Consider the following 26,974-nt stretch of genomic DNA (forward strand, 5'->3'; position numbering starts at 1 on the left):
CTTAATGGCAACTTAACGTTTTGTCTGTTTCTCTGTAACACACTACGACCAAGGCAAATTGTACAATTCAAATAGCTAGCACGAACAGTAAAGAAGGGAGGTCAGTTAAAGTTAATACTCATCTTAGATTAATAACATATAACCCACTGCAGATAAATTGTTTTTCTATTCATCATTATATCTTTTCTATGTATTATTATGTGTTACTATGTTTATAGTTTGCTTCTTTTTATTCCTGATTTTAATATTAGTTTTTTTTTTTCTGATTTTATCCCTTTCTTTGATGGTGCATTTCAACCAAAATTATTCAACAGTCTAAAATAAATATCAAACAGATATAAAGTACGTAATTTAAAAATATTTAAGTAGAATTATCATTTCAAGACCAAATTCAGGTTTGATCATAAAACTCTAGGGGAATTTATTTCCTGAAATGTTATAGAAATCAAAATAGTTTTTCTTTCATCCTAGGATGCTGATAATATTTAAGATTTATAATTTCATTGGTATATGGAAACACAAGTTTATTAATTACACAAACATGATTTTAAATGATAAAAATCAAATTTTCAAGAATGATAAAACAGGTTTATACCCAGGTAATATTTTTTTTTAAAAAGATACTATATTATGTTAACAGAATTTTTAGCAGTTATTTTTGATGCTGGATATTTTTCATGCCTTTATGTGTATATCTAGAATTTGGGAGTAAAACATATCCCCAACAGCTATCAAAATATTAAAGATGTGCAAACTTTCTGTCAAAAGGCACAGAATTCAGCAATGCAGCACAACATTAAAACCACAAGTGTAAAGAGTCAAGTCTGTTAATAGTCTTGAACAGCCTCCAAGCATTCTAAAATTCTCAGCGGTATAGATTTCAGCCTCAAATTTACTAAGGATTATTAAACTGTTTTCCTTTCTTAGCCTGTGGTAATCTATACATAAAATAGTCAATCACTGAGCAGTATTCAGGAAAATATTAATAATTATCCATACCTTAGAGCCTGAAAACTAATGTAATTAAGGGACTTTCTAGTTTGCTCTTTCAGGGAAATTTTTCATCTCCCTTGCAGAAATTAATTCTCCCCAAGCATGCTATGAGCCGAAGATACTGAAGCATTCAGATGCCCTGGTGGAAGCCTTCAAGTCAACCTTGAACCATGTCCATCCACACAGAGCAGCTCCACTAGGTGATGAGGGCCTGCCTTAAAAATCTCTCAAATTTGCAATCTCACTGCTACTTCCTACATCCAGAACATTGGTGTCTGTTGTCTGATTGAAATCCCTTCTCTAATCTCTTATTCCAATCCACTCTACATACTGCTGCCAAAGTTGTCTTTCTAAAGCATAGCTCTGGACAGGTTGGCTCCCTATTTAATAACTTCCACTGGCTCTGTGTGACCTACAGCCTAAATTCTAAATTCCTGCCTATGCAGCTTTAGTCATCTTTGCATCGACACTATACCTGGCTCAGTAAATGGTTCTACAGATGTTATTTAGGCAAATGAATACAACTGATGAATAAATGTTTTTGAGAAGTTCATAAAGAGAAATCACAGAGTAATTCCTATATATAACATGGGAGTTAGAGAACAAATTATGGAAACTTCATTGTACAGTATACCAAAATTATAATACTTAACACTCATTATTATATGGCTTAGTGATTAAGTATGTGATCATGGAATTATAACTACCACTGCTATTCCACTTTACACTGATGAACATTATTGGATACATAAGCTTCTTACACATGATTTAAACATCCCAAGAAGTGACTAAGCTCACTGATATATGTACAATGCTTTTGGTAGAAGATATCACTCCCTCTGATATCCTTGTTTTCCTTAGACTAAGATCACTCACAGATGTATAAGATGGCACGCATTTACTTATAGCAATGAAATTGCATCTATTAACTGAAAGACACTGTTAACTCCTATCCATTTCCACTCTTGACATGTTTTCAGCCTTCTGAAGAACTTATTTGATACCTACGTTGAAGACTTTAAAAATGAGTAATAGAAACATGCGTTGTGTGCCACATATGTTAGATAATATGCTTAGGTTTAAAGTGTGGCCCATGAGATGAAGACCAACAAATAACAGGATAATTATAATAATACGTGCTAGGTCATTATGCTTTACCTGAAGAATTATGCTTGATTTTCACAACTGTTGTAAGGTAGGTATTGCTTTTTCCATTTGGCACGTGATAAAATTGAAGTAAAGAAAGATTAATTTAATTATTCTTACTGAGGGTCTTCTTTGTGACAGGCTCTGTGCTACCTGGTACTTAAGTAATTTGGCTAAGCTCACACAGTTAAGATTCATACAGTTACCCTCAAACCTGGTCTGTGGGATTCCAAAGCTCAACTGACAATTAACAGCCGGTAATGACTAAGCCATGATGCTATTTAACTATCCAGAATGCCACTGCAAAAGGAAGAAGCCCAACTTAAGAAACACACCTACACATCACTATCCTTTATCTCACCAGCCCAAATGATATTTCTTCCCAACTTATCATCCTGTGTCATTCTGGGGCAATTACATAAGAAATCAAGTTTTAAAAATGAGGTTGGCTTCACATGGGTGATAAAACAGATGGGATGCAGCTTACATTTATACTCGTTTTACACGGATCAAACAAACATTGATTAAATAATGCTGACTTGTCTTTGTGCAACACAGCACTCATCCATCTGTATCTATCTGTCTGACTGAACACTTAACAAAATACAACACAGGTCATTATTTTTGGAGCCTGTCAGAATGCTGAGAGCAGTAAACTCAGTAAAGAAGAATAACAACTGAAAGTTGGTGAGGTATACTAAGATCTTTTGTATTTCAAGAAACACACAAAACTGGTTGAGGAAAATCAAATTTCAATTATCCATCTTAATAAGGCAAAGGTATCATGAATGAGTAAGACCCTAATTGCTGGTGACAGACACAGTTGCTTTGCCTCTCTGTTCTCAGGCTTCTGTTGCTGCTGTCCTCTTAAGGAAGAGTGAAATGGCCAAAATGGAGAAAAAGCAATGTAGACCCTGAGGAATGTAAAAGTTGACTTTCACTTCAACCCTTTATTTTCAGTCAGTCTGACCATGCATCTTTTTTACTATAAAGCTAAGCTGAGGTTACCCAAATATTAATTATTCAAAACAATTTGAAATAAGCTCCTTTGTTCTTAATGGACTCAATTACTTCTTCTGGGTCTGTTGTTGTTAGTGTTTGGTTTTCCTGAGCTTGACTCATAGTTATGTCTACTTAGCTCTGTCCACCCAAATAATCTTCTGTGGGATACCCTTGCCTTCCCAGCACTCAATTTGAAGTTTTACCTTCCCAAGCTGAAATCCTAGCCAGACTTTCTTCAGTCTCCATTGTGGAGAATTTTGCAAGTTAGAAATAAAGCAAGCCAGATTTATTCAACTAAATGTTGATTAGTACGCTTTTATACATGATACGAAATTCATAAATTATCACAGAATTCACAAACAGAAATGCTACTTCATCATACTTTTTGTGTCTCCAGCCAATCAAAAAGCCCCTTGAAAGAAAGATATTGGATGAACCCTATAGAGCATCTAAAATTTTACCAAGATGCCGAACCATTTTACATTGCTTCCCAGCCTGCACACTGGGCACTTGACTCCTCCTTCCGACCTCAGCTTGTGACTAAACCTTTCTAATGCTAACAACAGATCTTCAACTCAAAGGCTTTGCTTACTCAGAAAAAGTGACCCAATAGAAGAAAAAAAATCCTATTGTGAGTGATTTAAAGAACAACGGGAAAGTCTCAAGCAGATACTTACTAATATAAAACACTTTGCATTTATTTAGTCTTTAACTGGATGGTTTGAAAGTTCTAATCTTTTGTATTTAATCAACTAGAACTTTATCTCAAACTAGGTAACTGAAAAAATAAGCTATATGTAGCAGACGGATTAGAGGTTCACATTGTATTCTCGATAAAAATTCAGAATTAAAATATAAATATATCCAGCAGTTACAACTAATACTTAGATAACATTTACTATGTTTTCTTTGTGCTTGGTACTTACTAACTCATTTATCTTCGCAAAGACCCTAGAAGTAGTTGCCATTATGATTACAGTTCCGTAGATGAGGAAACTGAGGTATAGAGAAGTCAAATAACTTTCTCAGGGTCAAACAGGTAGCAGGGAGAGAGGACAGCCTCGGGGTCCACACATTCTGGACCTGGAGGCTGAGGGCCCATCCACCATAAGATGCTTTCTCTCTACTTAAGCTGGAGAAGATTCCTTGAAGGTTTCACACTTGCCTTTCAACTATTCTCTTGAAACACAATGCACGGAAGTCTGGGAACAATCTGTGTAGTACTGTTGAACTCTATTTGTAATTCTAAACTCCAAATAAGAGAGTGATCATCAATTTGAACATCAGATTACAGTCATCGAGTAAAATTATATCCTGATATGGGAGTAACCTTTTTCAATAATGCTGAAGTCATTATCTTAAAGCCAAGTCCTTTATCATTCTGCAAAATTCAACCTTTTTACCCAGAAGAAAAATATAATTCAAATATGCAAAACACCACACAATACTAGTTGCTCTGTGTTTCACTTTCCCTCATCCCACCAAAAGAAAAACCTCAAAATATTCCCTTTAGAAACTCATCAAAGAGAAACCACACAAAAAAAGATTCATCCTGGTTTTGTGTGTTTTTAAAACAACTAACAAAAATTTAATTATATAGAAGGAATAGACCAGTTACTTCACTAGTCAAACCACGGGTCAGACTAACCACTCTTTTTACAGGGAATTGAACTTTCAATGACCTTAACTTCCAAAGAAACACTATCTTTTCACATATGTCCCCTTCAGTAGGCTCATTTGGTTCCTAGTGTGGTTGGCTCTGAGATATTCTCAAGTCCTTTCTGAGGTTTAGAAGAACAATCTACAATTCACTGTGTATTCTGCAATTATGCCTTTTAAAATTCTCATTCATTGTCTCTCTCTTCTCTGTCTGAAAATGGTAAATTAATATATGCCCATTTGGAAAAGACCATGTTTGCATAGATGGGAAGGGCTATATTTTGCACAATTAGTAAAAGCCTGCAATTGGCATAATGAATACTTTCTTCAAAGAGAAGAGCATGAGTTCAGTTGAATCCTATGATGTTTCAGAAATTGAAATGTGAGGAAGGAGTGGAAAGTCTAGTGGTGAACAAAATCTGGAAGTCAGAGAACAGGGTGTTAGCTTTCTGGCTGCCCCTGGTTAGCTCCAGCCGGTCAGGCAACTTGGGTCTGTTTGCTCTGTGTTCCCTTTCCCTATTAATGTCAACCCAGTGTCAGGTTTGTGTCCTCATTTTCTCTTATCTCTCTTTATCCAATTAGTTATCAACTCGTATTGAGTTTCTCTCTATAAGAGCACCTCTGATCTAGGCGAATGTTAGAGTGTGAAGGATTGAAATAAAGACTTTTCAAGACTCTCAGTATTAACAAATGAATGGATGTGGGAGTGTCCCACCTTTAGTAGTAGAAAAGACATAGAAAATGTACAAACATACCACACTCATTGAAGACATCAAAAAGTGTTTCAGTCACATATTTTTGTACAAAGTTAAAATTCTGGCTTCAGATAAGTGATAAAATGCATCAGCTTTACCTGTTGTCTAATGGTTTCATTTGAAATTTTGACTCTAACATACTATAAAACAAATACAGAAAATTACTTAAAGTGATAATATATATTATTAGAACTGATATGTAGGGAAGCAAAAAGGATAAACTATGCTCATAGTAAATCATTAATTCATGAGAAGTGGGTAAATATTTGAGGTAAACTTTTGATAATTTACTCTCAATTATATCACAGTACTAAAGATGAATTAGTTTATTTCACTGAGGAAACCGTTTACTCCCAGAAGTATATTAGAATTATCCTAATCTAACGTGGATTAAAAATGACGAAAAACAACAACAAAACCAAAAATACTTAATTCTTTTTTTAACTCAGTAGGGCAACATGATGTACTCTCTAGAATTCAGATAAGCTGTTTTACTATTTTAGTGTGTGACTGTAGAAAAGATTATTTTTGAGAGATCGTTCCAAATAAGAGTTCAAAAAAGAACAGACAACTTTAAGATTGAAAATTTAAATAACTAGATTTTTTTAACTATGTACTTCCTTTTTTAAATTTTACATTAATTTTTCATTGTTATTTTTACTTTTTTTGTGGCAGGGTCATGGCTCTGTCGTCCAGGCTGAAGTGCAGTGGCATGATCTTGGCTCACTGCAACCTCTGTCTCCCAGGTTCAAGCAATTCTCCTGCCTCAGCCTCCTAAGTAGCTGGGATTACAGGCATGTGTCACCATGCTTGGTTAATTTTTGTATTTTTAGTAGAGGCAGGGTTTCGCCACGCTGGCCAGGCTGGTCTCGAACTCATGACTTTAAGTGATCCACCTCCCTTAGCTTCCCAAAGTGCTGAGATTACAGGCATGAGTCACCACACCCAACACTATACACTGCTTTTTAATATGCCAAACATTTTCCTGAATATTACTCAACGCAGAAGAAAGACCTTTCTAGTTTCCAAAGACAATGTTCTAGAGGAATAAGATCAGTGATATGTCTTAATCCTAATATTTTCATTTTTAGCTATTTATCTCCTACATCAGATAAAGTGAATAATAAAGAGATGGACAGATTTATACGTGATGTTCTTTTTTTATTTCCTCACATCTCTGAATTCTATATAGTTGATGTTCTTAAGTATAGAGTGTGTGATTGGAAATCACTTTACAAATACAATTCACAGATTAGAATTTCTGATGTTATTTGAAAAAGCAAAGAGTGTTAAATAATTTCCAGGCAGTTTGGGGCAAGAAAATGTTATTAGAAATTTATTAAACTGCTTTGTTTAAATAGACAATGTTGACTGAATTGGTAAAATGTAATTACAATGATTTATAAGAAATCACTTGATCTGCAAATCACTTATGGACTATGATATTTAATAATTAAAGAGGATCCTGGTGAGGTGGCATGTGCCTGTAATCCCACCTACTCTACTCAGAAGGCTGAGGCTGGAAGACGTCTTGAGTCCTGGAGTTTGAGTCTAGTCTGGGCAACATAGCAAGACCCCATCTCATTAAACAAAATATTAAAATAGGTTGTGCACACCAAGAAACATTAAAGAGTATGGCAATATTAAAGAGTATATTATTGAGTATAGGTAACAGACAAAATTATCTAGCAAATAGAATCAATGTGCAGCATTAAACACTAATTTACAGTGTTAATAAATTAGTGTTTTAGTTAATTAGTTAGGAAGAATTAATTCACAGCTGCATCCTTTCTATGGATAACAAGGTACCAGTTTTTGGCACCAAATTTACCAGATGAATGCATTAATTCCTCATTGCCCTTTGAAAATGCTGACACATCTATACAGATCCCAAAGTATTAAGTGTAAAGCACCTGATGCACAGTTATCACTAAAAGAATGCTAGATGTTTTGCCTTCTCTTGCCTCTAACTTGTGACTTGTATAAGAACATCCTGGATCGAAGACAATCTTAGCCTCCAAGGAATATCTGCATTCTCCTTGATGCTAACTGTGCCTTTTTTGATAGTGACGTATAAAACTGAAGCAACTGTCCAATTTATACAAATAAATCTATTTCTGCTCTCCTATTTACTATATAACATGTCCATCTATGTAATTTGAAACCTGATTTAGTTTTCTGGCAGAGATAACAAAAAAGAGCATAGCTGCATATGTTTTTCCCTTTTTGCATTTCATATAATAGAAACTTGACCATTCAGAAAACCCAGTACATAAGTAGATTCAAAAGAAAAAACAAATTATGAATGAATAGCTTAGTTTCACAATTGTTGTGTGACTGATATTACAACATCATTTAAGAAACACTATAAGGGAAATTGTTAAGATAAATCATCTTCATTTTAAGAAGTCAGATTAGTTGAGTTTCAGTGATAACAGTAATTCTTTTAATCAAATATGACAATGTCTAACCTAATTTTAAACACACTATATTTCTTCCTATTATTTTCACTTTGCATCCTAAACATAGACGTATTTTAGACTTTCATCATTGCTTTGCTTGTCATTTAACAGAAAGTTTGCTTATTAAGTCTTTGTTTCTTTTCCCATATTTAGTCTCAGATGCAGGTGGAGGGAACAGATGAATTTCTAAATTGAAACATAAATAAACTTGCTAATGTTCAGTCAATGAGTTTCAAATCTCATCTTCTGATTCAGAAAGAGATAAAAATTCTACATCCAAAATGAAATAAGAAAGAGTAATGTTTTCTCCCAGTCTTTGTCGGAACTCAGAAAATGCCTAATAATCAGTTGAGAAACTCCTGTACTCCATTTCATACCAAATGTATTTAGTACAACTATCTCACTAAAAAACATGACTATCCACATGTGCCTTTTAGGCACAGTATATATACCAACAACCCCTTGCCATTAATATCATTAGTCCTTGCAGGTAAGGTAGCAATGTACCATACTAAATATAGGTGTCTAATTAAAGAAGACACACAGGATGATCATTACTACTTATACCCATGGTGCTCAGGTGTCTTAGAAAGTATTTACAATCTAAAGTGTCACGTGTATTTGTCTCTCACATGTGATAAAATTAGAAAGGCTAAAACAAATAAACACAATCTAGAATTTTAGAATTTAGTATCTTTCTAAACTAAAAGATTACTTTCAAAGATTAGTATTTTTAAATGTATATTAGTTTTATCTTGTAAAAGTTGAGACTATTCTAAGTTAAATATTAGAAAAAAAATCATTGCATTGATAATCTTATATATTAGACCTCTAGAAAAAAATGGAATCACTTGAGAACACTGCTATGGGGTTGGGATTTATCTGATGTTGTATATTATGTGTTTAGCATATAATGAATTTTAAAATGTATTTGTGGAATGAATAGCTAAGATGCATTACAGGTAGGATATATAGCAACAATTACTTTTACCCTGGAACCTCAGAACTAGTTAAATAAATTTCTCGTCCAAAGGTGTGATGATAAAACAAATATATACTGGAATAGGCCAGAGATATAAAAACAAAATTTAAACAAATAGAATGGCTCCCAGCTCACAAGTGGCTGCAACCCAATTCATAAAAGCCATCTTTGACTTTTGTGCATTTGAAATTCATTCTAAGCTATCCTGTGACAGCCTTTTGTACTGTGTTTTCCAACTCTTACATATGTACTTACTATTTGGAAGTAACACATAATGGCTACTTGCCAACGACAGTTCTGTATAGACCATATTACCCAATTTTGTGCACAGCAGTATGGGTTTATACAATTAGTTGGCTATTTTAATATAATAGTTGTTTTCATTTTTTGGTTTGTTTGAACAGTTGTGCTCCCCAAAGATCTAAAGGCCACTTACGTTGGGAGTTATAGCGAGAATGGAGGAATGTGATCAGATGGAAGGATAAATATTCCAGAATGGAGCTCTAAAATAGGCTGAGTTTGAGTTAGGTAGTCCCTACATCCCAGTTCACACCTACTGTCCCAGCGTAGTTATTAATAGGAACCTTTCTCACTCTCAAACTGTCCCAGTTTGGGCAAGCAATTATATGGCCACCCCAAGGTAGAGCTGGTTCTACCTCACTTCCTCATATTTACATCTATATCTAGGCAAGCTTCATGACAGTGTCATTACCATCAGTCAGGCGTGTACATGTATGGGGAGGGAAGGTGTGCAGGGGCAGGGGGTGGTGGGAGAGAGGGAGAGAGGGAAGGAGGGAGAGAGGAAGAGAGGGAGGGAAGAAGGGAGAGAGGGAGGGAGAGAGAGGGGGAGAGAGAGAGAGAGAGAGACAGAGACTGTCTGTTGATGGCAGAGATGGCAGTTTCTGCTAAAACCTAAGTACACTTACAAACTATCACATGGATAGGTAGTGGGAAAAAGTAGAGAAATTTCTGCAATGCAATACCTATCTCTAATTATCTAACACTATTGATGCATCAATGAGATATTGAATCCAGAACGAGAGAAAGTAGCTGACCTTACCATGATTCACCCTTGTTCACCTTACCTATGGTGCTGCACAGAAGAGAGAAAAAGGGAGAAAGCAGAGAATCTGTTTCTCAGCACACATTTACTGTGCTCTCTAACAAACCAACAGTTTAGCCCATTCAGATAATCGCTTTTTCCTCCTTCTAAGACAGCATTGGAGATGGAAGGAATGTGCAGTACATAAGCTGGCTGGATATGTATTCAATTGTAATTGGATATGTATTCAATTACGATCAAAGTAAATGAACTAATTTTACAAACTGATAATTCATTCTATAGATATGATTTTTAATCTTGCATATCACATATAATATTTTATAATATTTAAAACTGTGACTGGAATATTAAATGTAATTATGCCATAATTTCCTTTTTTTATTTTTAGTGCTTTGGAAATAAAACCATATTCTATTGTTTGAGTATTACACAATTCAACCATGATACGTGTCTTCAAATGTAATATATTCTAAACATTATAACATAAATTAACATGTCTTTTAAAAACTTGTGCATTAACATATCTAAAAAAATGCTATGTCGGTCAGTAGGAGAGAAAACAAGGCACAGACAGGCAGACAATGGAGGGCCAGGGAGGACGATGACTATGAAAACCTGGTCCTCTCAGAATGATGGTAGCATTTAGTTGTCACATCTTAATTACATGACCACCAAGATCACACCACTAATGAAAGTGAGGTTTTCAGAAAACAGATCTCTCTCAAGTTTCAGAACTAAGAAGCAAGTTGTAAAGTGACCATATCAAGGTATTCTCAAGGTCTGGAAGCCTTCCTTGGGATCACTTTGCCTTCTCTACCTGGCTCAATTCACCCCACTGTGCACCTTCTTCAAAAATTAAGTCAGTCTTTGATTCATCCATTTCCTGGTGTTAGACTTCAGATACTAAATTCTGTCAGAAAGCCTTTGAAGTGAAAGAAAAAAATCTTTCCCCTGAACACATGTATAGGACATGTATACAATCATTTAAAATAACTTTGAAAAGCTTGGAAATAGCCTTAATATATAATAGCAGATTGTATGAAAAAGTATGAAGCTATTAAAATTGTTACGCATCTAGTGACATGGAAAGTAAAAACATAAAACAGTACTTTTGTTAAAATATATACATATGTATACATATGCACTGAATTCATATATGAATACACACACATACAAAAACCTAGAATGTTATACACCAATGCTATCGGCAGTTATCTCTGAGCTGTGATAAATGACAATTATTTTAACTTATTTCCTTATGTTTACTATCCATGTTCTTTAATTTTTCCATTTGTGAACATTGTACTACTTTCCAGGAGGAGGGAAAAAAAGAGAGTTGCAGAATACTTTTCACAACTGCACATGTGACTGCCTCTTGTCATGTCAGAGGCAGAAGCAGCAGACTGTAGGATTCAACACTCTGGAGAGGATTTTGTGAAATCCATAGAAAAATTTTCAGCTGGTTTTTGGGGTCCATGAAGGTAAGTTCGGTGTAGATTTATGATCAGGAAAGAATACTGAAGGGCCAACACAACACTAGACTGTCTTACTCTAAACTCACCAAAGAATGGTAGTGAGAAGTAATCAGGTTAAATCACTTCTGATTTTGAGGATGATGATGACAATGAGGGGTGGATTATCACTACTTAAAGAATCTCATGTAATTCTTAAATTTAGAGGTACCTTAGATATTGTTATCTCCATATTACAGATAAAGGAATTGAGACGTAGAGGGGTTAAGATACTTTCCACGAGTCACTCTTGGTGGTCCATAAATTAGGAGAGCTGGGATGTAAATGCAGGGATTCCTGACCTTGAAGACAGAGCTCTCAACTACTACACTCTAATAAATGCATAAATTATAAATTTATTTTCATAGAGCATAATTCCTTATTTAAAAACTGTGGACAGTAAGGAAAATGGATTAAACACCAGATAACTCTGTCAATTTTGGCTTAATGATGCATTCATCCTACAGTTTTTATTTCCAAAATTTTTTGATAATGAAAGACAAGTCACAGCTTTCTATAATATATAGTTAGATTCTAACATGATTCCTATCAAATCCAAAAGAGTGGGATCTTAAGTATAATCTTTACTTTAATAATTGGGAACAAAAAGACACATCTCAAGTTCTCCCTTGTTTCTACACACCCAACAGTGCCACCCCAAAACCCTCACACACCATAAATTTTGCAGGAAAAGAGAGAAAGCCAATGCACAGTCTTGGAACTGAATAGCCATAATGCAGCAAAGGGTAGAGCTGTATTGGCAGAAACTACTAAGAATGGTGAGAGACCAATAACTCATGAAAAACAAGTGTACACTAACAGTTTTAATGACTACTCTAATGGTTTAATGGATAGCACTTTAATAGGATTTCTAGTAGAATCTGAAAGCTTCTGAAAGCTTGTCTTCAATAGATCTGTCATTAACAAAGAACTGCATTGCTTAACTACATAACCATAGTTTACTGAGTCTGAACACAGAAAAAGTATAGCAGTTGTCATCCTGTATTACCATCACCTTTTCAAGTATTCTATTAACTATTGTGAGAGAGACAGCTACATGATCAAATTGTAGGTTGCCAGTGAAAGGCATATTTATACTAAGGGGATGCAGTAGACATTAAATAAAAAACACAAGAGAAAGCTCACAATTATAGCTTGTGTGCAAAGACAAAGCTGAAACAGTAACTGTAATCTAAATACATAGGTATACTAATGCTGAAATTTCAAAAACTAGCTTTAGTTCTCTTTGAAAGATTATTAAATGTTTTGGGGTGATTTGTTTTTGAATGCCTATTGCACTCTGTGTCTACATTTGACTTATTTTATATTATGTTGCTTCCTGTACTGACTTAATGTTCTTTAAAGCCAGGAATTGCCATGTTGTGGTCCTCAGGGTACATACCAACTCAATAATCAGTCCTACTGAATATTTCTAAATTCCAGCCTTTGGCTCTGTTTTCATCCGTCCGTGTCAGAGGTTCTCATTTCTGACTTCTTCGCACTGGAATATTTCTTGCTTGGAGAGCACTTTCTTATCCTTTTTGTTTTTGTTTTTTTTCTAAATCCTACCTTCCATTCAACAAGGTTCAGCTTAAATCTCACTCTCCCAATTCTTTACTGCCTGGAGCTCTCTCTTACATGCTTCCACGTGTGCCACTATCATGTTACAGACTGGAGCATCCATTTGGCAGCTAGCTACATTTAGCCTTGCAGCATTTCTTCTTGTAAATTTGTTTGAATTCATAACTTATCTTTTCATTTGACAATTCTTTATTTCCCCAACTCTAAGTTCCTGAACAGAAATACTGTCTGGTATACATCTGTGTAGTCTATAAAATGGCTAGCCCAGTGCATGCAAAATGTATGTAAAATACATTTTAAAAAAAATTTTAATCATTTCTTGTCTTAATTTCTGTGAAAGTCTTTTGAGGTTGGGAAATGTATTTCTTTTGGAATTACATGTAGTCTTATCATACATACCAGGATTACAAACCTGAGGATAATAGATTGATGCATTCTTCGAGTATGTTCTATCAATGCTGATAGCTGTAAATGCATACTTTATAGCAATTATATTGATTATCAAAATTACTGAAAATAATCCATTGGCTAAGCTATAGACCATTCAAGTTGTACAAATTGAACAAGGCCTAGAGTATATTGGAAGAATAAAAATACCTTCTCAGATCCAATAACAGCAAATTTGAGTAACCATACTCACGCTAGGATATTTAAACATGTCTGTCTGCTGATAATGCCCCTGTAAAAATAGCTGCTTCTTTCAAAATCAAAAGTATTATCACTTGAGGCCAGGAGTTCGAGACTGGCCTTAGCAACATAGTGAGATACCGTTTCTAAAAAAATTTTTTAAAGTAGCCACAAAAGGTGGTAATGCACACCTGTAGTCCCAGCTACTTGGGAGCCTGAGGCAGGAGGATAGTTTGAGCCCAGGAGTTCAATGTCGCAGTGAACTGACATGAGATCACGTCACTGCACTCCAGTCTGGGCAACAAAGCATGACTCTCTCTCCAAAACATTAAAAAAGAAAGAAAAAAAATTTTTTTTTTTTTTTTTGAGACAGAGTCTCGCTCTATCGTCCAGGCTGGAGTGCAGTGGTGCAATCTCAGCTCACTGCAAGCTCTGCCTCCCGGGTTCATGCCATTCTCCCGCCTCAGCCTCCTGAGTAGCTGGGACTATAGGCGCCCGCCACCTCGCCCGGCTAATTTTTTGTATTTTTAGTAGAGACGGGGTTTCACCGTGTTAGCCAGGGTGGTCTCAATCTCCTGACTTCATGATCCGCCCACCTCGGCCTCCCAAAGTGCTGGGATTTCAGGCGTGAGCCACTGTGCCTGGCCAGAAAAACAATATTATTAATCAAGCTATCCAATAAAAGTAAACAGAATTTTATTCTGGAAAAGACAGTATGTTTGAGGTCATTTAAAACACCTATTCTTTATTAAGAAAAAATATTAAGTGATAGATTCAGTCTTTACACGGAGTGAGTCTTATTTACTCCATTTCAAGGGTATGCTTTGAAAACCGAACAATATAACAAACAAAAAAACAAAAAGCCTAAACAATTTCATAAATAACAATATGGGTAAAGTAACAAACATAAATGGCATGCTCCACAAGACAGAGCCTCTTTTACCAATATAAATATTAAAATATAAGCAGGTCTCCTTGACCAATGATTTATAATAAGGGAAGAACAGAAAAACATCTACATGATTCTTTGGCATCTCATATTTCTTTCTTGGTGGGGGGGCATATATTTCATCCATCTAGGGGAATTTTGGATGAAATTATAAAACAAAATACTATGCCTGTTAACTGCTCCCACAGCTTAGAGAAACCCTAAGAAGTTCTGCCAGGGAAGCATAATAGAGAACAAATGCTATTCCCTAATCTTATTTTACATACATTCAAGTAACAGAATATGAGAAAGAGAAACATGAGTTTTCCCTACAATGGGTCAAAAAATCTGAGTCTGAAGGATTAATTTTTCTGTTTAAAAAATTAGGAAACAACAACAAAAAAAATTAGGAAACACTTTGATATACAGATTTTAGACAGTTGCTAAGACACTAACTGCCCTGACCTATTAAATTTCCAAATCTTTGAATGTATTGAGTGTCAGAAAATGAAAAAATCCCATCACCCCCCACATGGTACATGTTAACAAATGTAGACAAAAACGCCAGTCCCATTACCCGTGGAGTAAAACTCATAGCTGCATACCAAAATCCTGACAAATTCTAGTAATTGTGACTTTGGTTAAGTTTGGGTAAGAAAAACTAAAGGAACCCTCGGATTCAGAATTCAAGGGCAAAATGTATGCATCATTTATTTTTGTACTCTGGAATCTAGCAAAGTACCTGGCACATTGTAACTGCTTAGTAAATTTCTGTTTTACGAGATGAGTTGAATATAAAGCTGGAAAATTACATAGACTTTTAAAGAAGGAGCATTCATGTTCTTGAAAATTATTTGTTGGGTAGCTAAAATTTTTATTTTTATTTATTTTTAAATTTTTTGTAGCTAAAATTTTTAGAATTGGTCTTCTTGTTCTCAGGGTCATTTGGGAGAAATGAGCAGCTTTATTTCAAAGTTCATTTGTTTATTCTCTAGCAAAAAATTTTAATCCTTGGTCTGTGGCATCACAATTGGTTGCTGTGGAAACGATTATAGATCAAAAACAAAAAGATTATATCATCCCTTTTCAAGAGCAAATGAGTACCAAGAGCAGATGAAGACTTAAAGAAACAAAGATGTTCTTTTCATGCAAATATTTTTACAACACAACTGTGGAGAGATAAATACTGAAGCTGGTAGTCTTTATGAAATTTATAGGCAGATTTTTAGCTCTGGGGAAAGACAGCTCCATTTGCCCTCAGAGTTGCTTTGAGACACGAATACTACAGATCATTTTTCTTTACAGACACTGAGAGCATAGGAAAAGTGAGTTCTGTGATCAGTATTCCTCTGTTGTTTTATTTCAGGCAGAAGAACGTCTACCCCATCTGTGTACACAGTCACTGTCAGGGAGCTTGATGTCCTGCACTGTCCTGGCAATATGTTGCCCAAGGGAGGTCCACCAAGGAAAGCCAAAGGTGAATTCTCCACCTAGAAAGAGGACCATACCCATAAAGTTGCTGTTCCTCTGTCTCCACAAGACCCTGTTGCAGCACAGTAGTAGTGAAGAGTTGTAACCTAATGAAGCATGCTTATTCATGACTTGATAAATGATATCTATCTCGATATCATGTGACTATGCTTGGAAAGCGGGAGATGCAAAGAGAAAACCAAGCTCCTCCCTCTTTCTCTTTCTCTCTTTCTCTTCTTCCTTCCCTCCCCCTCCCCTCTCCTCTCTTTCTTCCTTCCCCTCCCTCCCTCCCTCCCTTCCTTCCTTCTCTCTCTCTCTCTTCCTCTTCTCTCCTCTCTTCTCTCTCTTTCTTTCTCTAAACTCATGTGTGTATCAATTCCAGAAAATTTTACCATGCTAGTCACAGGGATATCCTGATAAACAAGACACCATGAAGAAGCTTTCATACTAGCGGAAGACATACAAGTAAAACTGAAGACCTTGTAATTCCTTGCAATGTCATGGATTCAACACAGCAAACAGCAAATCAAATCTGCCATATACACAGTGACAGGCACCTACATCACCCTAATCTTGGTCTTGTACTCAAGCCTTGAGCTGGAGTTTGGCTTAAACTGATGCTGGCATTTTCAAACAACTCCTCAGTGCCCTTAGTTTCCCTCCATCAAATGTTTAAAAGCAATACAAACAAAAGAAACATAAATATTCACCAAAAGTAGAAAAAAAGCCTAGTGGTCTTCTTGATTCTTTACAATATACCCACTTAATGTTTAAATATAAAGTACGTTCACTGAACTTTTTTTTTTTTAAAGGGTGAATTTGGCCAGGCGTGATGGCCCACACCTGTAATCCCAGCACTTTGGGAGGCCAAGGCGGGTAGATAGCCTGAGCCCAGTAGTTTGAGACCAACCTGTGCAACATGGTGAAACCTCATCTCTGTAAAAAATAAAAAATTAGCCAGTGTGGTGGTGTGTGTTTGTAATTCCAGTTACTTGGGAGGCTGAGATGGGAGGATCATCTGAGTCTGTGGAGGTAGAGGCTGCAGTGAACCTGATGGTGCCTGCACTCCAGCCTGGGTGAAAGAGTCAGACCCTGACTCAAAAAAATAAAAAAATAAAAAAATAAAAAATAAAAAGGCAAATTTTATATGTGAACTATATTGCAGTAATAAAATGATGAAGAAAAATACATAAAATATATCACACAAGTTTATTTTTCCCTAAAACTGCCTTATTTCTTCCCATAAGTAAAATTCTTATTTTATCACAATCCTTGTACTGTTTATAATTTGGGTTCTCACACAGAAAGACAAACATCCTTAACGTTTCAAGTTAACATGACTTTAAGAGGTAATACGATGGTTGTTTATTTTTCAGAAAACATTTTTATGCATTTGCTATTTTGCTTTTATCTAGGGAGTCTACTTAGAAAATGTCATCTGTTGCATAATGTTAGATGTAAACTTGCAGGGACTTCAGTCACATCACTTAACTGCCCTGAAAATGTCTTCTCTACAGTAAAATGACAGCAATGAATCAGGTTAGAAGATTCTAGAAATCCTCAAATATAACTGCACAGTAGAAACTTTGTGACACTGAATTTAAACCTCTAAAATTTTATGAAGGATTTTTTAAAGATAATAGGATGATTCCTTGAGCTGTGACAACAAGGATCAATACAGAAGGAATAGAAAAAGAACAAAAATGGAAATCAATGCCCAGTTGCATGGCAACATCCACCAACTCTAACACTTAGACTGAAAATTTTTATTCTCCTTATGTCTCAGCAGATGACAAGGAGGTCAATTAATTACTGGTAGTGGGGGGTAAAGTCTTCTACTTTCCCTAATGCAGCACCCTTACTGCTCTTAATAAAAAGGGAGGCAGCATTTCATTGTTCATTAATCATACCAATTATAGCTTCTCAATCACTGCAGCCACATAGGCACTCCCGAGTTATAGAACAGCAACAGAAGAGGCTCGACCTAAGCCTGCAGGGATGGGGGTAGGGGCAACACAGCATTCAGAAAACCAAAAGGGAAATCTGGCATCAGAATGTGGACTTTATTACATTTGCTTTAAATCTTGTTTCATAATAATCGGAGAAACAGAATCTCAGCATGAGAGAAAGACAGAATCTAAAAAGGTGGTCCAGTCCAATCACCTAAATTATGTTTGAGCTTCTACCTCGTTAATCCGGCTTAGTAAGTTATATGCTACCTAACATACTGTTCATTTTAACATAACTAAAAGCTGGAGAAAAAGCAAACAAAACAATAACAATAAATTCTTAAGAGAATGGAAATAAATGTAGGTAGGCAGTGGTTTTGTATCCTCCTGCCATCTTGAAATATGGCATCTTCTGATTGTATAGTAACAGCTCCTATCTTTTCAAATAATTTAGCAGTTTTTGTATGACATTAAGTTACAGAAACATGAAAGGATTTTGCGTATATGAAAAGTTGTTTTTAGAATCTAAAAAGGTGAATATTACTATATATCATAATAATTAATATCATAATAATAGTATTAATATATTAATACTATTAATATATTAATAGTAATATACTTAATATTACTATATATCATATTAATATCAAATTAATAGTAATAGAATATTACTATATATCATATTATGATACTATATATCATAATAATATAATTAATAATATTAATTATACACATATTAATATGTAGTGAGCAAGTTTCCCTTTCTTCACTGGTCTTATCTAAAGGAAACTGGAATCTGACTCATGATATGTAGTGAGGAGGGCACCTTGCCAGTATAGGTCTCACCTTTTTTTAATCTTCAGGGTTAGACAAGTAGGCAGACTCTGGTCTATAATTTAAAATGTCAAAACAAGAAACAAGTCAATACCAACCATTCCCTGTGAGAGTTAAGGCTGAGTCTTTATACCTTTAAACCCCATCAACCATCTGCTTTTTTTTTCCCCTTGATTTTATTTTCCTAAACCAAGATCAGAAGTCAAAGGCAGTCACTATTATATAGGTAGTTATAGAATCAATCTGGTGAATTATTTCTAACCCAAGTAATCAAATATATTTTTCTATTTGATAAGGTTAGGATGGAATGCTATTTGTTTTCAGATATAAATTATAATCCTTTCATCTTCAAACTTACTAATTTTTAATAAAAACTAAACAAGAGCATGAAGAGGGAGGCTGAGTTTAAAGGTTCCTATCCAATTCATTTACAACTAAATCACTTTGTTGTTGCTGAAAAACTGTCTCTGATGTTGAAAAACAAAAATAAAATATAATTATAACAAGAAATTGGGCCAATATTCTTCTTTGAGGTCACCTGAATACTATGTGATCACCTTAACAGATAAGTTAATGACAACAAATTTTCCATGGTGAAAACTGTGGTGAAAGGAAATCAACTCTCAGATGCAATTATTTATGGTGGTCAGAACATTACCCAGACCTCAGACTACATGGGTTCATATCCTAGCTTTGCCATTTACCAGCTGTGTGACCTTGAGTAGGTTACTTAACTTTCATGTGGTTCAATATACCGTCTGTGACATGGGGATACTAACAGTAACTACCTGGAAGGACTGAATGGGTTAATGTTTACAGTAATGCATTCCGAAGAATGTCTGGCGTATGGTAAGTGCTATACAAATGTTTGCTATCGTCATCCTTGTAAAGCACTGTCTAGACTCTGAAACTCTATTGAAAGACTATTATGATATTAAGATGTTGTGCAGTTTAATACTAAAAAAAGATATAAAAATGCTCTGTTAACCTGGCAGAAAAACAAAGAAGGGGGACTGAGAAGAAAAAAGGAAGGAAAGAGGAAGAGAAGGGGAATAAAAGAAGGAGTGAAGGAAGGAGGGATCATGAGAGAAAGAATGAATTAAATCAGGGGTCTCTGTGAGCCATTGGTTGAAGTTTAGAGGACTGATGAGTGCCTGCTGTTAAGGAAATTTTTTTAGCAAGTGCGAAATAATAAAGTTCTGATTATGCTTCATGCATGAACTTTTAAGCTAAAGCCAAATACTCTGATTGCTGCATCTGTGACGATGGAAAGACTAATGTTTCCCAAGGCCTAGCCAACACTGCAAATTCATGTAATGTCTTAATGCTTATATCCTTCACTTTAATCCCCTCTTTACTCCCAAAGCATGGTGGTGTGCCCAACAATTGATTTTTCAAAAAGAATGACAAACTGTTTAGCCACAGTAGAAAAACCATGACAAATAATACTGCCACTAACATTTTGTAATTTTAAACTTAAATACATAAATAAGTAAAGGCATCTCTGTGATGCTGGGTTATATCAGGCTCTAGGCAGCCTTGTTCCAATCTCTTGTTGCAGCATTGTTAAAATTCTCCCCGAAAGCTCTTCCCAGCAGTGACATAAACACAGATGTACTCATTTGGTCCCTCAGGTACTTGGAGCTTCAGGAGGAATCGTAGGAAGTGATTTCCAAGACTTTTCTGAACACTTTTGAAATCACTTGGTTGCAGACTCCTTCCTATGTTGTTATGACCTTTCAAGGGTGTAATCACCTTTCACACCTCACCTCTCAGCAGTATGACCCTGATGCTGCAACGACAGTCACAGAATACATTGGGGTCCCCCTGAGCAAGCCACGCTTCTTCTCATCTCCATGCTTTTGCATGCACAGATCCCTCAGCCTGGAGGCTTATATTTCTGGCAAATTTCAGTGACCCTCCAAGACAGGGGTACTCTGGGAAGACTCTCGCCAATATTGTCTCACTCCCAAGATGAACTTAACAGTTATCGTTTTGTTGTTGTTGTTGTTTTTTGTTTTCCCCCTGTTTCTCCTAGAAGACTCATTCAGGACAGCTTATTTCTTGATTATTTTTGGTTCTCCACTAAATGTTAAACAGATGAAGGCATTCAAAGTACTCCTCTTATAAACAAAGAAACTGAGATCAGGAGAGTTAAATAATGTGTTTAGGGGCATTAAAATTTATAGCAGAGACACCAGGACAGTTTCCACTCATCAGTGAAATTACCTTTTTTTTTGATATTTTAATGTGGATATAACTTCCAGAAATGACATTATGTACAAAATATGAAAAGAACTCTGTAGTTCTTCATAATTACCCTCCATCCTTGTCACCCTTTACCTTCCCCTACTTGCTTTCATAGAGCTCCTTTTTGGAAGAATGAGAAGATAATATTATGGAAGATAAAAATCACTTGAGAAAAAAAAGTCATGTTAAGTGACTGACAGATACCGTCATGCACAGTGAAGTTCACAATAACAAGAGCCACTTCTGTTTACTAAGCATAGAGGGCAATGGGCCAGGTGCCTAACATACATTCATCTTTGTAACAGTCTCATGAGTAGATACTAATATTCTCATCTTAAATAAGAGAACCAAGGTTCTGAGAGGTAAAGTAACTGGCTCAGGATCAAGCAGCACAGCTACTAATTGGCCCAGTCAAAATATGAACCTTGTTTTCCCTGACTTCAAGGACCTCCCCAGCATCCACTACAGCACTCCTCTACATACACACTTTTACCACTCAGGTGCTAAAATCCCAACTTCATTTTTAAATAAAAATACAATTCAATAAAGAGTGTCTTTTTCAGTCCTTGCTATGGTCTCTTTGAAATTGAAAGCTTGTTTTGGAAGCAGAGACAGAATTAATTGTTTCCTGAGAGCCTTCGGCTCCACATGGGAGCAGGTGAAAACACATTTTGGACAACGTCCAGTGATAGTCAAGGGCCAATTAGTTATAGTGAACTTGTATGAGAACAAGGATTGAGAAAAAACAAAAGTTGAAATTGTATGAGAATAAGGACTGGGAAACAGAAAAAGAGAGTTATGTGAGAGTCCCTTAAGATGGGTAGGACTCCCACAAGAAAAAAAACAATAGGCTCTACTATGAAAGATACGGAGTTTAATGTTAGTAAAGAAAATGTCTGAGGTTTTTTTTTTTTTTTTTTTTTTTTTTTTTTTTTTTTTTAAGTGGGTGAAAGAACAAACATTTTAAAAGTCTAAGTAGAAACAAGCTTTGGAACTTGAGAAATTACTTGCACTTTGAGTTCTCACAACTATAGAAGACCAGTTAGAATAAAAGACGATAAGCACATAGACATACATCCTGTTTTGGATGCAATGTTTCTTCTAAGGTAAGCTGCTGTCTTTGTGTCCTACTAGATTTGTTTATAAGATGCAGAAAGCAGCCCGCTGGGAGGGGACTCTCTGTACTTTTACATTTTACTTGGTGAGACTGGTCCTTAACTACAGAACAAAGACAGCATCTTCTCAGATGGCCAACTGGCAGGCCAACCTTTGCTATAAAATCTTTGCTATAAAAGGCTCAGGGAGTTTAATTGGCAGGTACTTTTGAGTTAAATCTGAGGGGTCTGCATTAAAATGTAATCACTTCTGTACTGTCTAGAGATAGTAATAGCCTATTTTCTGAGAGAAAAGAGCCTGAAAATAAGGCTTCACTGCTGATAGATCAGGTGGGGATGTCAACTGGAAAAAGAAGCTCTTTACAGCAGGATACTCTTTGTTCTGTTTGCTCGTGTTGTTGGTACTGGCAATTTTGATCACAATAAAGAGTTTCTGTGAACTGTAAATTTAGTTAGAAATTGATCCAGACACACACTTTTGTTAATCACCTGCTGTGTGCCGAGCAGTGAGCTTGTTATCATGTGGCCAACAGCATACCGAGAGGCCAGACACCTGATCAAAACACCTGACCCAGAGAGGCTTGATCACAGCAAATGACTGGAGGGTAAGAAAGCGCAACATAACAAGTGCTAATTGCACTGGTTTAAACTAGCAATTTTTCATTCTTTCTTTTATTATTATTATTATTTTTTTACTGACATCAGCAAATCCCTAAGGGTTTGGCCTGGGAAAGGAAAAGGTAGGGTTTCACTGATTCTAAGACATACATTTTTTTTCCACATTCTAACATCTCTGAAATTGATGTGCATCTTAAAATTGATGGCATCTTGCAATTGTACTGGCGATATCTTTTATTCCTTAGTGGTACATGCAATGATGGGGTATCTTAAAATTGATGGCACCTAGATGAGATAAAATAAGTAATAGCTACTAAGACTACTGAGTACTGGTGTCAGGAAACCTGAAAAGCACTTACGTGTTCAATTTGTTTTTAATGATTGTTTGAAGTAAGTACTATGGTTGCTTCTTTATATAGAGACGGATAAATTAAAATACAGAGAGGTTCAGTTATTTGGTCACACAGCTTGAGTTAGCGGCCAAACTGGCAACCTGAGCCAAGGGCCTGTGTACTTAGTGACTGTGTCATAATATTTATTTCCACTGTTGGCTCAACAAGTAGAAAGTCCTGTGTGGCAGGCAGAGAGATTTGGCCCCAATCTGAGAAGCAGAAAAACTGCTAGGCTCGTAAGGAAGTGGGCAAAGACTCTGCCATACCCACCTCCAATCCCAGAGTATTAGGAGATTCTGATTTGGAATAGTAAATTTAGCCATTCATCTTCCTCAACTTCATCCATCCCAGGTACAAAAATGTTACTGCTTTTTATTTCACGAAATTGCTCATTTTTCTCGTTCCATTACTAAACCACCATAATTTGTTCTCAACTTTTTCAAAAAAACAACCTTTTATCTCTTGTGACTCATATGTCAAAAATACTTAGAAATGGACGCCGTTCCCTTAGAAATGGAAGAGTCTGTTCCACTCTTCCACTTTCCATAAAAGATGAAAACAGATCTCTGTCATCCAGCACTTTCTTCCTTCAAGAAAATGGGGGAACCACCTTTAAGAAAAAATCCAGTGCATTCTAAGTTGGCCAAAAAAAAAAAAAAAAAAAAAAATTGTGTGTGTGGGTACATATGTCTGTGTGTTTGGTTTCTTGTTTCTGTATGATTCTTGAATACATGTCTCCCCTCATGAGCTTACACATAAATGATAAACTAATTGAAAGCAGATATGACAAGTAGTTTTGCATTATAAGTGCTCAGAGGTTTACAAAACCTAATAATGATGATGGTTTTACTAATGATGGTTTTGCATCTGTGAATATACTGTGCCACACGTGGTTAAATATACCAAGAGTCTTTTCCAAGGGAAAATAGAAATGTTTTCTTTTGTGGTCATTGCTTAGATGACAGATAATTTTTGTCCCCTCTGTGGAGAAATACAATGTTTACCATCAGGAGTGAACAAATTATCTATGGAGAAAAGAAATGTGTCCTTAGCATGTCATAGAAAACCACTGGGTTTTCCCAGGAATAGTCATGCAGTGGAAATTGGTAACTATGACAGTTTCACAGAAATTTTAAATATAAAAATTTTGATCTAGTTAGATACTAAGCTTTCTGAACTCTATCATCAGGGCATAGTAAGAAACAAAGAGTGAAACATTTAGGTGTTTACATCAGGTAAGTTAAGGTGCAGTGAAGAAGAACAAAACAAGATGAATTTGTGACCTGGTTTTACCACATATAGTAGGTGTGTGACCTTGGGTAAGTCACTTCTTTCTCAGTCTCATGCTCCTTAACTCTACGGAGAGTTAAGAGAGCGTGAAAGCACATGATCTCTGAGGTTTAGACAACTTTAAATATTAAATATTTATATTTCATATATTTTATATTTAAATATTTAAAAATATGACCTAAGCAATGTTTTTAAGTGTCTCTATATGTCTCAACACTGTCTTGATGTATTTCATTATTCATCAAGGAAATAGGTTTTTCCTTTATCTGTCTTACTAAGTGATGGGAAGATTTTAACTTCTTCTACAAAGGTGTAATACATACTGTTATAAAAACAGAAGGACAGGGCTCTGATATCTGAAATATTTCATATAAAAGGCTCATTATCATCATCACAGACAGGAGATGTGAGAGTGCTGCCATAAGAACAGGAAGAAACTCAGCACATGTGGATGCTGAATGGCGGGAGACATGTGAGCACTGAGATTGGAGACAGTCCACCTCCAGAGACGGCAGCAAAGGCATTGGGACTGGGCTTTGTGATGAGAACAAAAAGATCAAAGAGGGCTTCTTCAGGGAGCACTTCTGTGAACCACAAAGTTTCTTGCCCCTCTCCAATAGCAACAGAAAGATTGCTCCGAGTTAATACATAGCTTTAAGGTAGTATTACTAACAGAGCTAATGCTGACTAACTTGAAACTAGATGTTTGATGACTGTTCATCTCTGTGTAACTACCATGACAGTATGGACTGTGGTCCAAAATGTGACTTGTAAGTGAGCTGATAGGAACTCAGAAGAAATGTTGTTGTTGTAACTATTTAAAAAGGGGTTATTATCTCAATCCACACCACAAAATGTATAAAATCTAGAATGTACCTGAAGTAGGCTATGTGATTTGGGACAGTATTTCTATTAGAAAACTGTACCTTGAAGACCACATCAGGAACTAGTTTCACATTTTCTCTAACTTTAAAGCTTTTCTTGATAGTGACCACTGGGATGCCCATTCATTTTTTTTTTTTTAACTTTTTTTGAGACAGGGTCTCCATCTGTTACCCAGGCTGGAGTGCAGTGACATGATCTCAGCTCACTGCAGCCTCAACCCCTTGGGGGTCAGGTGATCCTCCCACCTCAGCCTCCCAAGTAGCTGGGACTACAGGTACATGCCATCATGCCTGGCTAATTTTATTTTGTAGTTTTGTAGAGACAGTTTCACCATGTTGCCTAGGCTGGTCTCAAACTCCTGGACTCAAGCAATCTGCCTGCAGTGGCTTCCCAAAATGCCGGGATTACAGGTGTGAGCCACCGTGCCCAGCCGGGGTGCCAATTTATTACACAAAGACATCATCGATATATTTTAAAATGGAGATTCTGAATCAGTGGCATTGGGGTAGTGCCTAAAATTCTGCATTTCTAAAAAGTCCCCAGGTGACGCCAATGCTGTTGGTCTCTAGTCCACACTGACTATGAGACTACCAGAATGTGCATTTCCCATGTGCCCTTCCCTTGACAAAATGCACTTCAATCCTCTTCTTCCTAGTTCCATGAAGAGTGCCATCTTCTCTTCAAAATCTTTCTCAATTCTCCAGATCATTATGACCTTTACTGAATCCCAATAACATTCCAATAGCACTCAAGATTACCTCCTTGGTGTAATTCTTATTTGTTGTATATATTTGTCTTTGACAACTACGAACTCCAGAAGTATAAGTTTCTTACAACTTCTATGTTTTCTCAGCACTGAGCAAAATGCTTTGTATTGTCGTGGATAATTATTGGTTCCTCCTCCCAGCTCACAAGCCCCCTTACACAGAAATTTCCCTCTCCTCCATCCAAGATCTGCATAAGTGGACTGTTAGCAGTTACGTCCCAACGTGTGTCCCCACAACAAACCATCAATTAGCTAGAGTTCAGACTTTGTTCTCTGGCATTTAAAATGTGACTGGCAAGAACAACTCAGTCTCTTTATGGGGCCTGTATGTAAATGAAAATATGATTAAAGACCATGTTTTCTGTGTGTGGGCGAGAAAAAAAGAAGACGCTGGCTTGTATCAGGGGAAGAATGAAGCCACCCCAGAGAAAGCATAAAGATGAAAGCTCCAGAGAAGATATCAGGAAATTACCACAGCCTTTCAGTTCTAGATGACCGTTCTTAGTGTGTACCTTTACTGTTAGCCTTGGCTCTATAATACATCAGAAATGCTCTTCTGTCTTTCCTTGAGAATTTCCAGGGGCTATAGTTTCTTACAATCTATCTAGTCTAAATAAGATTTGTACATACATCACTGTGATGATGCCTTCTGATTAAATCTTAAATATACTAGTCTATATGCTATCTCAGCAAATG

The 26,974-nt window shown here is 36.0% G+C and overlaps 1 protein-coding gene and 1 long non-coding RNA gene across 49 annotated transcripts in view; one reads left to right on the forward strand and one right to left on the reverse strand.

The window, feature by feature from the left end:
* Nucleotides 1–26,974, reverse strand: part of LOC105489121 (protein tyrosine phosphatase receptor type D) — a 2,338,800-nt gene that overhangs the window by 91,014 nt on the left and 2,220,812 nt on the right. The gene's annotated exons all lie outside the window — the stretch shown is intronic.
* LOC105489120 (uncharacterized) lies at nt 2,684–17,126 on the forward strand. Its single transcript, XR_011612986.1, has 4 exons — nt 2,684–2,831; nt 11,379–11,543; nt 16,076–16,186; nt 16,992–17,126. It is a non-coding gene; the product is annotated as an uncharacterized lncRNA (long non-coding RNA).

The sequence above is a fragment of the Macaca nemestrina genome, chromosome 14, assembly GCF_043159975.1.
Source record: "Macaca nemestrina isolate mMacNem1 chromosome 14, mMacNem.hap1, whole genome shotgun sequence".
NCBI lineage: Eukaryota > Metazoa > Chordata > Mammalia > Primates > Cercopithecidae > Macaca > Macaca nemestrina.